The sequence below is a fragment of the Ambystoma mexicanum genome, chromosome 6p, assembly GCF_040938575.1.
Source record: "Ambystoma mexicanum isolate Mex_15411 chromosome 6p, UKY_AmexF1_1, whole genome shotgun sequence".
NCBI lineage: Eukaryota > Metazoa > Chordata > Amphibia > Caudata > Ambystomatidae > Ambystoma > Ambystoma mexicanum.
Window position 1 is genome coordinate 1,199,672,839 of NC_090935.1, and position 15,884 is coordinate 1,199,688,722.

Below are 15,884 nucleotides of genomic sequence, written 5' to 3' on the forward strand. Positions count from 1 at the left end.
GTTGATGCTCTCACTCGGACTTGGTTCATGGCCAGCTCTGTTACGAGTTTTGAGACTCGCCTCCCTGAGGGCTGCAAGATCCTCTCCGAACCCAGGACCAATCTGGCCAGAGGTGGAGTTGCCCTGCCTCTATCATTCCCACTCAGGCTTACTCCTCCTTTGAATGCCTGGTCTGCAAGCTCTCTAGCTCTCCTGGACTCTCTCTGACTTTGGCCATCATCTACAGGCCACCTGTCCAGGTCGCCTGCTTCCTTGCTGGATGGGCTGATCCCACCTCCTCTCGCCTTGCCTCTACCTCTAAGCTTCTCTTGCTCTGGGATTTCAACATCCACTTAGACTCCTCTGACCACTCTGGGTTTTTCTGCAACTTTTGTGACACTCTCTCCCTCTCTATTGTTCCCTCTGGTCCAACACTCAGCCGTACACACCTTGGATGCTCTAATCTCTGTGGACATCCCCCTCTTTAACCCTATCACTACTCCACTCTCTTCCGCATTCATTCGCCCTATGAAGTGGGTGTTGGTTGCTGCTTTCGCCTCTACTTTCTCGCCTCCTCCTACCCCTGCGGCAGACTCCCACTCTGGCACAGCCCTCTCCAACCTTCATCTCTCAATCTCCAATGCTCTCGATACCCTTGGCCATGTCTCACTGCCTGCAGCATCGGCGCCCTTCATTTATGTGGACACCACTGGGGAAGGGTCCTCTTGGCAACCCTCTCCCTTGCGTCCCTGGAATTACTCCCCTCATGAGTCCTCCTCCGGTCACGCCAAGTTTCAAAAACGTATGCTTTTAGACCCGATTAAGGAGTACTTTCGAGGCCTGTTTAGGGAGATATGCCTGCCTGCGCCGTCTGTTCTAGCTGCGGTTCCTGTGGTTCCGCCGATGCTACCTTTGCCTGCTGGGCCTCCCCCGACTCTTCCACCCTTGCCTCCGTTGTCCCCAGTGGACAAGGCCATTGTGGTGCCTGATGTGATTCAGCCTAAACCAGGCCTGTCGGACGACGCACAGGGCGATCAGGACAGCGAAGACCAGCCCCGCTCTATCAGAGCTTTTCACGACCGGGTGCTGGACATGGTGTCTGTTGGATGTTCCAGTATCCGAGGCACCCACTCCGCAGGAGGGCATGCTTTCGGGGGTGTTCACCTTGTCTCCTTTTGAGTGTACCGGCTTGTTCTTGCAGAAGGACGTTTTGGCAGACGTCCATAGAGTCTGGGAGAAACCACACTCTGGACTGTTTGTCAACAAGAAAATTAACGCACGCTACAGGCTCCATTCTTCGGAAGAGGTGGCCTTAGCGTCATGTCCAGCCCCTCCTCCCTGGCATGGATACCTCTCGTCAGGCTTAGCTTCACGCCACCAAGTTCTCTAAGGAGGCGCAGGATAAGGTTTTGGACCTGCCCTTTGATGGCAAGGAGCTCTTTCATTCCGCGACAGATGTGGAGCTGACCAAAATGAAGGACAGCACTCAGACCGCCAAGTCCTTGTCTGTTCTGGTAAAACCACCTTTTAGGACACAGAGATCGTTGTCGCAGCCTCGGCCTTCCTCTGGTTTCAGGGGTTTTCTGGATCGGAAATTCCTGCCGAAGGCAACAACGGAGTTGGTTTTTCTCCCGCTCCTCAGCCTCCTCCTCAGGTTCAGGCAACGCCGCCCCCGAGAAACCAACTAAATGATGGTTTTCTGCGCTTGCACGAGGCCCCAGTGGGAGGACGCATTGCATCTCATTGGGAGGCGTGGCAGACCATCACCGAGGACCAGTGGGTCTTGTCAGTCGTCCGGATGGGCTTCCGCTTACCCATTCCCCCTACCCCACCAATCAATCCTCCCTTCCAGCAGTCTGGGTCGCCCTCCCTCAGAGCCGAGATTCAGAAGTTACTGGATCTCAGAGCGGTGGAACCCGTTCCCCTTGGGGAGCGAGGGGAGGGCTTCTACCTCGTCTGTTTACGGTGCCCAAATCAAACCAGGCTGGCATGCTTACCATCCTAGACCTTTCCCAGTTCAATCTTTTTTTACTCCAAGAGAAATTCAAGATGATCATGGTCAGATAAAGTCCTCTTTACAGAAGGGCGATTGGCTCAGCGTGGTGGACCTTCAGGATGTGTATATGCATATTCTGATCTGGAATCCACACCGGAGATACCTACGGTTTTCTGTGGGGGAGGAGCACTTCGTGTTCCAAGTGCTCCCTTTTGGTCTCAGCTCGGCACTGCGTGTCTTTACGAAGATGTCTGTTATCGCAGCTTATCTTCGGCTTCAGGGGATCCATGTGTATCCGTATTTGGACGATTGGCTGTTGTGCAGTCCTTGCCCGCTGAAAGCCTCCAACACTCTTCAGTCTCTCCTCCAGCTCCTGTTCCACCTTGGGCTGTCGGTGAACTGGCGAAAATCTTTCATGACTGTCTCTCAGGACTTGACTTTCCTGGGTTTTCATTGGAACACGATCGACTGCAGAGTTTACCTGACCTGGGACAGAATGGCGGATCTGTTGGCCACATGTCAGATGTTTGCGCAGTCGGAGAGCATGTCGGCCTGGTGGTTCCAGAGGCTTCTGGGTCTCATGGCCTTGTGCGTCTTGGCTCTTCCTCTTGCTTGGCTCAAGATGAGGCGGACGCAAATGGTTCTTCGGAATTTTTGGCGTCAGGCTGTGGATCCGGACTCCAAGATGATATTGATTCCGGCTTTCATGAGAGTAGACCTGGCATGTTGGTCTTCTCTCAGCAACCTGTCGGTGGGTGTGGGTTTTCAGGACCCCGCTCTGATGGCGATGATCACGACGGACTCCTCCCTTCTGGGGTGGGGTGCGCCGTTGGATCTTCTTCAGGTCTCCGAACTCTGGTCGCCCCAAGACAAGTTCCTTCACATAAATCATCCGGAGCTTCTGGCGATTTTTCTGGCATTCAAGGCGTTCAGGCCGGTCATTGCCAACAAAGTGGTTCGTGTCTGCACGGACAATGTGGTGTCAATGTTTTACATCAACAAGCAGGGGGGCACCAAGTCCCCTCCTCTTGTGGATCTGACCATTCAGATTTGGGAATGGGCGGTTCAGCATGGCATCTGGCTGGTAGCAGTACACATCCTGGGCCAGCTGAATGTCACGGCGGATGCCGTCAGTCGACGGACAATGGTCAGCTGTGAGTGGGAATTGAAAGCGGAGGTCCTCTCGCAGATATTCCTGTGTTGGGGCACTCCGGATGTGGATCTCTTCCCAACATCGGCAAACTAACTTCCTCTTTATGCCTCCAGAAACGGGCTGGGAACCTCCTCTCTGGGGGATGCGCTCGAGATTCCTTGGCACAACATGAGGGCCTATGCTTTCCCGCCTCTGCCTCTGATTCATCAGACGATTTGCAAGCTGAGGAACACTGTGAACTGTTCTCTTCTGCTCATAACTCCGTGGTGGCCGGCCAGGTTCTGGTTTTCAGAGCTTCAACACCTGTCGGTGTGTGCCCGATCAGGCTCCCGTTGGTTCCCGATCTGCTTCACCAGAGGGATCGGCAGCTGTGGCATCCCTCCCCGCAATTGTTCAGCTTGGCAGCATGGTGCCTAAGTTCAGATCTTTAGAGCATCTCAATCTGTCGGCTGACACCATGCGCATTATCCAGGCAGCCAGGAAACCCTCCACAAGGTCTCAGTACAGAAGCAAATGGCTTTGGTTCTGTCACTGGTGTTTAGCCAAACAGCTGGATCCCAGGGTGGCTACGATTGACACAGTGCTTTCTTTCATTTCTCACCTAGTAGAGTCGGGCATTCATGTTCTGTCATGCAGAATTTATGGCTGTTGCCACCTATCTATCCACGGACCAGTACTCTTATTCACTGTCAAATCCAGTGATTAAGAGACACTTCGTGGGTCTAACGCGTCTTTACCCTCCGGTTCGCAAGCCGCACCCGACGTGGGATCTAAATGTGGTCCTTACGGCGTTGTGCCATAAGCCATTTGAACCAATGGCCACAGTAGATCTTAAGCACCTTTCGTGGAAGGTGTCTTTTGCCGTTACTTTGGCAAGGCGCGTGAGTGAGCTCCAAGCTCTGTCGGTGGAGCATCCCTTTTTGGTTTTCCACAAAGATAAGGTAGTCCTAAGGACAAATCCTGCTTTCCTACCAAAGGTGGTTTCTGATTTCCATCTGAATCAGTCAATCTCCCTGCCTGTCTTCTTTCCAAACCCAGCTTCAGAAGCGTAGAGGGTTTTGCATTGTTTGGATGTTAGAAGAGCTCTTAAATTCTATCTGGACAGAACATCTGAATTTAGGAGTTCTTCTCAACTATTGGTGACTTTTGGTAATCCACAAGGGTAACGGGCCTCTAAAGCGACTATCTCCAGATGGATCGCTGCCTGTATTACGGAGACTTACACTGTTCAGGGTCTCCAGCCTCCTAAAGGGATTCATGCATACCTGGTACGGGGCAAGGCAGCTGCGGTGGCCTTTCAAAAATATGTCCCCTGGGAGACCATCGCGAAAGCGGCTACTAGGTCCTCCCCATCGGCTTTTTGTAAACACTACTCTTTGGACCTGAGCTCCAGATCCGATGCTCAGTTTGGCCAGGCTGTGTTGAAGAACCTTTTTCAGTAGGGGGTTTCCATCCACCAGTAGTTCCTGTGAGGAGTGCTTGGGAATCTCCCATAAGTATGGAGAAAAGGGGATGGGACGTGGAATTATAACCAGGTTACTCACCGTAGTGACCACCTTACTCCTAGTCCATAGTCCCCTTTCCTCCATACGCCCGCCCGCCGTCCCCTCTAATAAGGTTCCTCTATTATTGCTTAAAGGTCTCTGACCTGGCGATAGAAAAGGACTGATGGGCGGTGCGCTGGGCAGAGCTAAGGTGGGCGGGGTTACAGCCGTGTGCGGTACCCCGCGTAAAAAGAGAGGAAGGACAACATTTTTGAAAAAGTTTGATGCTTTTACAAAGTGCTCTGGTCCTGTCCCGCAGCACGGAGGAATGTTCCATAAGTATGGAGGAAAGGGGACTATGGACTAGGAGTAAGGTGGTCACTACGGTGAGTAACTTGGTTATTCCCCAGCATTCGATCTTTCATGGATTCACCTGTGAATATTCACCGTCGTCAGGCTGGGATTCCCTGGTTATGTTAATTTAGTACTTTTCCTGTGGGAAACCGTTGACACCTTGAGTGTCCCATCAATGTCGTTGTGGGTGCTTTTGGTCCCCACCAATAGGACGCTGAGTGTATAGCTCCGCCCAAGCAGCTTTTCCTCAGATTTCAACCGTCTTTCTAGCTGGTGGGATGCCTCAAGTTCTTCTCTTGACTGAGAAATTCTCTTTACACAAAAAAAATATATTTTTCCACATTCCACTCGAGCAAGCAACGACTTACAGGGCAGAAGGTCTTCTTTTTGTTCCTTTTGGGGAGACTCCGGTCAAACCAGGTTGTCGTCCACAAGGGACACAAGAACTACAGAAGATCCGGCTTCTACTTCCTGGGATATAGAATGAACTACAAGTCCTCCCAATGCAGCAGGGATTATCGGCAAGCACAAGGCAAATGCGGCTCGGGCCACCTTGCAGAGAGGTAGGCAGAACAAAGCCCAGCAAGTACTGCCTCAAAGGCACACCAGTGAGAGGAAATGTGGCGCTTCAATTTCGACAGGTGGTGAGCAATTACAAAGGACAGATGTGTGCTAGATTTCATCTAACACGGTCATCTGTTGATATTCAAACGCACAAAGATACCCTTACCTCCCGTAACGGTGTCACATCTGCACCTTCGAATTCTCCAACAAGAAGTGCGCCAAATGTTTAAAAAAACTGGCAATAGAAAAGGAGTTTACTCAAGATACTTTGTGGTAAAAAAGCCAGATGGGAAGTGGCGTCCAATCCTGAACTTAAGAAAATTCAACAAAAACAGCAAGACACAAAAGTTCAAAATGGTCACACTACAAGAACTCATAAAGGCGGTACAGCCTCACAAACATCTAGCGGCTTTAGACCTGTAAAACGCCTACTTTCACATCGCAATACATCCGAGACATCGACAGTATCTCGGATTCAATGTTGGGGAAAGTCATTACCAGTTCTGAGTCCTTCCATTCGGTCTCCTATCAGCCCCCAGGACTTTCACCAAATGCCTAGCGCCAGTTGCAGCTTTCCTCAGAAAACAGGGCAACCACGTGTACCTACCCATACCTAGACGACTGGTTGGTCCAAGCCCCAACACATCAAGAAACTGCGATTTAGCGGAGACAGACAAACTCTACTTTAACAATTGGTATTTGTAATCGACTACACCAAATTTTGCGTAGTGCCATTGAAATGTTTGGTGTTCCATGGCGCTCAAAATGTCACAGAACAGGGCCTCATCAGACCCTCAGCCGACAGTGTATAGATTAATAACCCTGGCACGCTCTTTCAACAAAAACAAATCACAGTCCTTAAATACATCTAGGGACCATGTCGTCCTGCATTCCACTAATACCCAATTGCAGGATACACATGCGACTGCTACAGCGATTTCTAGCTACCAGATGGTCACAGCCAAAGGGTTTTTTTTCGCATTTTTTTCACTGAAGAAAATAATTCCACCAGTGTGCAGCTGAAATCTGGTCCTAGCCAGCCTCACGAAACGCACTTTTGAACCTCTCTCCGGTGCACCTCTAGTTTGTGACCTGGAAAGTGTTGTTCACAACGAGTCTCTGAACTACAGGCCTTAGTGGTGGACCCTCCGTACCTCGGATTTGCAATGGACAAAGTAATCCTCTCCACCAATCCTCACTTTATCACCTTGCCTACATTCTTTTACAGAACACCAACTCCCCAGCAGAGAGAGCATTGCACACCTTAGACGCAAAAAGGGTGTTGAAATACTACCTGGAGCGGGCAAAATCCTTTAGAGCAGCGAGACAGCTCTTAATCACTTTTGGGCCCTCGAACAAAGAGAAAGCCAAAGGAAAGCCATCACAAAACAGGGTATCGTAAGGTGGCTATCCTCGACAACATCCTTCTGCCACGCAAAGGCCAACAGGCCACTGCAGACTACAGCCAGCGCACGTTCTACTAGAGCCACAGCAGCTTCGGCAGCTCTCTGGTCGGTCATCAAAGACATTTGCCAGGCGGCAACATGGGCAATGCGTCACACATTCACTAGGTACTACTGCCTTCAACAACAGCACGCTGAAGGTGTGCAAATGGGACGAGCACTCCTTCAATGCCATCCTGTTGCATTAAGGTAAGGCCCGCAGCTTCCAGTTTTTTTTATAATTACCTATGTATACTTCTGGTATGAGCGTAAAAGTGCAAAGGTTTCAAATCTTTGTTTGCCTGTTTTTTTCTCTTCCAGACTTATATACTGCTATAAAATCTATTCACAGCATGTGAATTCATGAAAGATCCAATGCTGGAGAAAGGAGTAGTTTATTACCTGTAACTCCATTTCTCCACCTTTGGTATCTTTCATGGATTCACATGCGTGCTCCAGCCTTCCCCTCCAGGCAAACATCCTCTACAGGGCGTTGTCCTCCAGCTTCAGTGGTTCAAGTCTGAGGGGAAGCTGCTGTGGCGGAGCTATACATTCAACGTCCTATTGTTGGGGACCAAAAGCACCCAGAACGATGTTGATGGGACACTCGGTGTCAATTTTTTTCCATATGAAAAGTACTAAATTAAAGTAACCGGGGATTCCCAGCCTGACGACCGGGAATATTCACAGCATGTCAATCCATTAAAGATACCAACGCTAGAGAAATTGAGTTAAAGGTAAGAAACGACTCCCTTATTATTTGATGGTCATAGCTTGCTCCCATCTGTAGATGTAGGGTTAGATAGGAGTTTATCACACCATTGTTGAAGTTCAATAAACATCCTTGAACTGTGGTCACTTGTCTGTCTTACTGTTGATACCATGCCTTCCTTACAGCCTCCTCGCCTCACCCTCCTGTGAGGCAAAAAACCTTGGCGTCATCTTCGACTCACTCTCCTTCTCTCCACACATCACAGACCTTGCCAAGAAGGCCCACTTCCAGCTGCACCTCCTCAGAGGTATCCTACCTTTTCTCACCTTCCCCCAGAAGCTCACTGTCTCCCTAGCGCTGGTTCTCTCCAGACTGGATTACTGCAACAGCATCTTTCTCAATCTGCCGAACACTACTCATCACCCTCTTCAACTAATCCAGAACAGGACTATAAGACTTGTCCTTGGCCTAAAGCCCAGGGACCGCATCTCTCCAGCTCTGAAATCTCTCTACTGGCTCCCAGTGGCCGCGTGAATTAAGTTCGACCATCTGTATCATCCACAAGACTTTCTGGGGCCGAGGCCCTCCCTATAGCCAACACTCTCTTCCTAAATACCTTTATTCTTGAGCCCTCCACTCAGCTACCTCAAACTTTCTTCAGGTCAGATGTTTCTCCAAACAGAGAGTGGTGGTTAGATCTCTCTGCTATGCAGAGAGGTCCCTCTGGAATGGCCTCCTTGCCCCTCTCTGACTTGAACTGGCTCATCTGAAGTTCCGGAAACTGCTCAAGACTTTCCTCTCCTCTTCTTTTGCTCCCTCCCTCTCCACTGCTAAACTACCTCTCTGCTTGTCATGTGTGGTGGTGTGGCTGCCCTCAGTGTCTCATAAGTTGACACCCCCTCTCCTGACCAGTCAACATGCATTGCCGTCTGGCCTACTCAGTACTTCCGGTCTGGGACTGCACCCATGTAGTCCTTTGCCGTCCTCGCACTTATTCACAGCCCTGCTTCTCTGACTGCACTTCCCTTCGTAACCCTTCCCTGCATTTCTCCCCTCGCCCTATCCCCTAGACTTCTCGCTGCACTTGCTCGATCTGAATGTCACAAGGCTTAGTAATATCGTTTGTCTTGTCATCCCTCTATTGCCCTCCCTTGTGGAACCTAGAAACAGTTGTGTAAAGGCGCATTATTAATATCAAATTATATCATATCCACCTAGTATACTCGCCTGCCAGGATTTCTTTTATAATTCCTTCAAGCTCAATTACGTGGTATACTCTCCTGCCAGGAATCTTTACATAGCTTCAACTGCCTGGTGCGCATGTATGCTAGGACTTCTCTTAATTGATTCACAGTCCTCGGTTATACAAACATGGCCTATACCGTGAGGTACTTTGTATATTTGCCTATGGTAGCACTTGCTCAAACCTCTCCCCCACACTGGCATCTCATGCACCAGTATTGGATTGGGGTTTCTCTTGGTACTGTCTTCTCTGCATACAAACATTCTTCTAATTGAGTGTTGCGTTAATGCTTTGTCTTGACTGCATTGAAATATTATTCTTATGCTCTTTTCATTGTTAAATATCTCATATTTATCAAATGTGGGCTAGCGCGCTTGTCGTAACGCCCCATGGTCCCCAGCTGGTTTGGGCAGACTCACCTGTCTCTTCCAGCGTCTCCGACTTTGCCCATGCCTTCATGGAACAGCTGCTTCATTTGCTTTCAACCCTGGAGTCAGCAGGTGTCTCTCCAGCGTTGCGTGCACCTCTGCAGTCGTTGCTTGCACCTCTGCAGTCAGACGGTAGCTTCTTCTCTCAGTCTGGACAGACGAACGCTGCTTCTATAAGATGATCGACACCCAAGACCTTTGGCACAGCTCCTCGTGTCTCCATGGCTTTTCCTGCTAGTCTCTGGCGTCCCTCCTTCTGCCCTGGTAACCTTCTCTGTGTGTCTCGCATTAGCAACCCTTAGCCTGGAGTTTACCATCCTCTGCTACACTGCTAGTTTTGTTAGTGCAGTCACCATCTTTAAATTTCTCACGTAAGGTAGGCTTTGGAAAACAACTAGGCTGCATGTTGTATTTCGAGCACCTGTCATTCTGCACAAACTCTTTCATACTCCTCGTCTCAGTACCCAAGTGATTACGGAAGTTGAAGTCCATGAACCTCATTGGGCTTTTAACTCTCAAATGTTTTTTCCAAGAACTTTTACATTTAGGCATATTAGAAGCAGAAGGTAATGTGTGAGTTATGGGTGTTTGGGCTAAAGGTGGGGGCCGAACTAACACAGTAAACAAAGGGTTTCTTTATCTCTTCTACAAGGGGGAACAGTTTTATGACAATAGGCATTAAGGTGCTGGGTGTTGGAGAGTCTTCATCATGGAACAGGGGGGAATACTATGTTTCATCCAGTGAAGTCATAACATCTCCCTTGCTGTTGTCCCCTCCAATGTGATCTTCCCTCATAATGCCACCCACTGGGTCAGGATCAGGTAGTAGCTGACTTTCCCTGGCCACATACGAGGAGATTCCCAACAGGTAATCCGTGATGGACTCCACTGGATTCATTCAGTAGAATCTTGCTGTCCCAGCCTCTAGTTCCATAGTTGTAGACTGGGGCAGTAAGAAGCTTTTGGCAACTTCTGCGGACTACTAACCAGCACTGTACAGTGGCACTTGTTGCATTATTATCCAGGGATTACAATTGATGGGGTTAATTTAGCTACTGTAGCCTATAAATAAAACTTAGCTTCTCCAGCTGTGTGTAAAGGAGTATTGGGGCACATTGCATAATCCGCCATATTCCATGTACAATATGGTATAGTTTGTATCACATATGGAAGTTGGCGGTAATAGCTACTCCAGGCCTATAGGTATCTCCTAGTTATTGTCTGGATTTAGCACTTGCTCCAGGTTATTGAATATTTATTTCCATCCTTGATTGTCTATATACTCTTACGTCCTGTCCCCTTTCCTCCATACTGCCTGAGCGTCCCTTCCAACCTTTTTCACCAGAGAAAACCTTCTCCCCTTTAAACTCAGAGACGAGCGAGGGTGCGCCCTGGGAGCATGCACTGCCCTGACTCCACCCTCCGGCGCCACACCTCCGTCCCCTTTTCCGCGTTGACGGGAACAGGCCGAATTCACCAGCGTTCCTGGGTTTGGCTTTGGCCATGTAATTCCACGCGCAGATACTTCTTCTCTTTTGTCTTTTTATCATTCAGGTACTTGGTCCTCAGGCGTCGCCCCCTCCCCGGCGCATGTTGAGTTCCACAGGGCTCAGCAGGTGTCCATCCTGTGACCGGCTCTTCCCAACTTCAGACACCCACTCCCTCTGCCTAAGTTGCGTTGGCCCAGACCACGGTTGGCCAGCTTGTACCTCGTGCAACGCCCTGTCATCGAGGCTTCTGAAGAACAGACTGGCCAGGTGGAGGGAGCTCTTGCAGAAGTCACCTCCAGAGGACCTCAAGGACTTCGTGAAACATCGATCCAGACCCAAGGTAGGGATTTTTCATCGCACCCCGCAAGGGAAACTCCTTCCCAAGGACTAGCCCACGCGGGAGGGACTGCTCAGGTTCTTGTACCAGCATGTGCACCGAGGCTGCTTCAGCTACTGGCCTACAGGCCGAGGAATCCTTGGATCCTCCCAGTGACAGTGCCGAGGGACAGGAAGGTTCTTGTACTGGATCTTCATCCGAGGGGCTCTGCCCTTGTACCAGAATTATGTCCGAGGGGCTACACCCTCGTACTGGCAATAAGTCCTAGGGGGTGCCTAAACGCAGCTCTACCGACCCCCGGGTCGAGGGTGTCACAACTACCGGGTCTGAGCCCGAGGAGCAGGGCAGGTCTCGCGATCCACACTAAAGAGTCCTGGAGGAGGCTGGGCCCAGCGTGCCGAGCAACATGGCGCAGGCACGTGGCAGGCAGCTCGACAAAATGGCTGCCGTGCCAGACATCAACACCTGTCTGGCGCCATTCCACGAGTTCGGCAAAAACGAGTGTCAAGGTGGGACTGGCCTCAACCAGGTACGTGGCCTACAGCCTATCCATTTGCCCAGGGCAGGTTCCCACTGCGTCCGTATGGGCAGGGTATGCATCGGCTCTAGCAGCCTCCCGCTACCCTGTCTATATCCCCTACCACTCCTCCGGCCCGTGCAGACCGGTTCTTTGAGAGGTTCCTCGGCTCATGAAGTCCCCTCAGAAGAGGGTTATCCTCAGGGATGACATTGGGGACGTGCTCCCTCCAATGCTTCCAGCACCTCTGGCTCCTCTGCCGGCGCCTACGGCATAGTCTCTACATCCGGTCCCCCAGCCGATTCCTCAAGCGGTTCCGTACCAGCCTCCTACGCAGCCTCCAGCTCCGGTCCCTGTACCCCAGCCCCTCGGTCCTGCTACTCATCCAGCAACGCAGGATCCTCCTGACCCACAGAATACGGATGAGGAGGAGGACCCTGATACACCCTTGTCAGCCAAGGCCTTTCACAAACGTCTTGCAGGGCTAGCGGAGTGCTTGGGCCTACCTCAACCCGATGTCGAGCAACCGGCAGAAGGGGTCCTTGCAGAAGACACCCGTCTGCCGAAACAGGAATTCCACTGCAGACCGATGTAGTCTCCCTGGCGAAAAAGGGTTGGCTCAGGCCCCACTCGGCTCAGCCAGTCAATCGACACATGGATATCAAGTACAGGCAGTTGGAGGGGGATGCACTTTCTTGCTATCTGCCCATCCTCAGCCACACTCCTCGGTGATCGCTGTGGCATCACTATACTCCAAGCCGCAGTCGTCCTCTGCCTTCTCCTCTGCAACGATGCTAGGCAAGGAGGAGAAGATCTTGGAGGCTTAGAAGCTGTATTAGAAGCTGTATTCCAGCATGTCGTTGCATCTTCATCAGGCCAACGCTGATGCCATGCTGGTTGCCGCTAACCAGAGGTTATGGCGGGAAATTACGGACTTCCTCCCAGAACTCCCCACGCAGAGCCAATTGCGTTTCAAGGCGGGATTGGCCGAGGCCAAGCTGGTGGCGCAGGACCTCATGGAATCCACCATGGCCCATAGTGACACCTCTGGCCGTGCCATATGTATCACCACGGACATGAGGACAGCCTGGCTCTGTGCAACGAAATTCAACCCTGATGTCCAGGAACGCATGTTAGACCTGCCGTTCGAGGGGGCGGGAGGCCTCTTCTACTCCACCACGGACGAGGAGCTGGACAAGAAGAAAAATTGCTTGCAAACGGCCAAGTCTTTATCCATTTTGACAAAGACCACGCCCAAATTGTACACCCGGTGACCGCAGCGCTCCGACAAGGGACGTATGTACGGATGGTTCTGTGGCTTCCAGGAATGCAGGTCCAGTCAAACCGACCGGTCGCCAAGTCCAGATCGATGCAAGCAACAAAAAGGGGGGGGAAGAGAGTGAGGGATTTTTCCAGTCCCCCTCCTCTGCAACAGCCTCTGAGGTGAAAGAAGGCATGACACGCCACTCCGGGTCCACGTGTCTCCAGTGGGGGGCGGGCTTGCTCTCCATGCACAGTGCTGGCGCCTGAATTTCACTGACCCCTGGATCCGCTCTAGTATCCACTGGGTACCGCCTACCCATCCCAGCCTCTCCTCCCTCATCCCCTCCACTCCCTCGAGTTGGAACAGCAACTCTTCTGATGGAGATCCGGTCGCTCGTAGAGAGCCAGGCCATGGAGAAGGTCCCAGCCTCCCAGCGAGGCTTGGGCTTTTACTCCAGGATTTTCGCCATTCAGAAAAAGAACCAGTTGGGCCTGAGAGTTACTGTGGACCTTTCCACCCTCAACCTCTCCTTACCTCTACAAATATTCAAGATGGTTACGCCAGCTTTTATAGTGGAGACATTGTGCAAGGGAGACTGGATGTGCTCCCTGGATCTGAAGGACGCGTATCTACACGTCCCGATTTGGCAGCCCCATTGTTCTTTCCTTCAGTTCAGGATCATGGGCTACCATTTCCAATACAACGTCCTTCCTTTTGGCCTCAACTTGGCCACCAGGGTCTTAACCAGACTCATGAATGCTGTGGCTGGCCTCCTCAGAGCACAGGGCCTCCACATCTACCCATACCTACCCACATCTACCCATAACATCTACCCATAACATTGCCCTATGGAATGCCTGTTCCATCTGCAATAAAGCCACCGCGGCTCTTGACCTATTCTTCCGACTCAACCTCCACTTCCTCTGCATCACTGAGACCTGGATCCCCCCCTTCAACTCCACTGTTCGTGCATCTCTCTCCACCCCTTCTTCTTCTTCCTCCTTCTCTCACATCCCACGCCCCTCTGGTCGTGGAGGCGGCGTCGGCCTCCTCTTTCACCCTAAATGTCTTATCTCCCACCATCCCTCTTCCCACCTTCTCCTCCTTTTGAATTTCTCTATAAATCCTTTACTCACCCTCACGCTATCGCCTTCTTAATCATTTATAGACCCCCTGGCCCCCTCTCTTCCTTCTATGAAGACCTTGACCATCTTCTCTCCCTCATTTCTCCCTCCCCTACTCCTCTCTCTGTCCTTGGCGACTTTAACCTCCCTCTCTCTACCTCATCTCATTCCTCCCCTCTCCCCTCCTTACTCGACTCCTACCTCCTCTCTCCACTTCCAACCGCCCCCACCCGCTCCTCTGGCTCCACTCTCGATCTCATCTTCCTCTCATCTCACTCTTCCTCCCCTGTTTCGTCCCTCCCCAACTATCTCTCTGATCATGCCCTACTCTCCTTCTCCCTCACCCCTCCTTCCTCCACTCTGTCCTCCCCCACTCCCTCATCTTCCTCCTTCTCACGTCGCGATCTTCGCAATTTCAACCCTTCTCTCTTCCTCGACGCCTGTACCTCCTCCCTCCCCCCTCACTTCTCATCGCTCTCCGCTGACGACGCCCTTTCCTCGCTGTCCTCCTTTATATCCTCCAGTCTCGACCAAGTCTATCCTCTTACTTCCTTCTCACCCTCTCGCAAGCCTTCCCAACCCTGGCTCTCCTTTCACCTTCAGTCAATGCGTCGCCTCCTCCGTCGCCTTTAAAGACGCTGGCTCAAATCCCCTTCCCTGGCTAACCAATCCTCATACTTCTCTCATCACTCTCTACGACTCCTTCCTCACATCTGCCAAGCGCTTCTTCTACTCTAACCTCCTCCCCTCACAAGCTTCTCACCCCCGCTACATCTTCCAGACCCTCTCTCGTCTTCTCTCCCCTCCTACTTCCGACCCTTCCATGAACTCTCCCCTCTCTCCCTCTGACTTTGCCAACTTCTTCTTTTCCAAAATTCTCTCTCTTCGCCAGACCATCCTCACCTCTCCTTCCTTTTCCCCTTCACCCCCCTCGCTTCCCACCTCTGCTATTATGTCCACTTTCTCTCCTATCACCCCAGCCTGCGTCTCCCATCTCCTGTCCAAAACTCACCCCACCGCTGCCCACTCTGATCCTATCCCCACCTCCCTCATCCCCAAAGTCTACCCCCTCATCCCCTACCTAACCACCTTCTTTAACATCGGTCCCTCCTCTGCCTACTTTCCCTCAGCTTTCAAACATGCCACCATCATCCCTATTCTGAAAAAGCCCTCTGCTAACACTCTTCTCACCTTCAACTTCCGACCAATCTCCCTTCTCCCCTTCATCTCTAAGCTCCTCGAGCGCCTAGCATACTCAACTCTCAACTTTCGCCTCCTCCCACTCCCTCCTCCCCCCCCCCCCGGGTTCCGCCCTAAACACTCCACTGAGACTGCCCCAACTTATGTAATTAACTCCCTCCTATCTGCACGCTACGCTAAACAATCCTCACTTCTAATCCTCCTTGACCTCTCTGCAGCTTTCAACACTGTTGACCACCCTTTACTTCTGAGCACCCTGTCCTCCTTTGGCTTCAAAGGCACTGTCCTCTCCTGGCTCTCCTCCTACCTCTCCAACCGATCTTTCACGGTCTCCTGGGGTGGTCGTACCTCCGACAGCTTCCCCCTGAGCTACGGAGTCCCTCAGGGTTCTGTACTTGGACCCTTTCTTTTCTCTCTATACCTCCCTTCTCGCCCCTGTCATCTCTTCCTTCGGTATCTCTCACCACTTCTATGCCAATGACACCCAACTCTTCCTCTCCTTCTCTTCCTTCACTGCTGACCTCCACCACACTTTCTTCCTGCCTCACAGCCATAAAAAACTGGATGTCTTCCCACTTTCTTTCCCTCAACACTGAC

General features: G+C 51.4%; 1 protein-coding gene across 2 annotated transcripts in view; it reads left to right on the forward strand.

The window, feature by feature from the left end:
* GOLM1 (golgi membrane protein 1) overlaps positions 1-15,884 on the forward strand; it is a 499,462-nt gene that overhangs the window by 278,128 nt on the left and 205,450 nt on the right. The gene's annotated exons all lie outside the window — the stretch shown is intronic.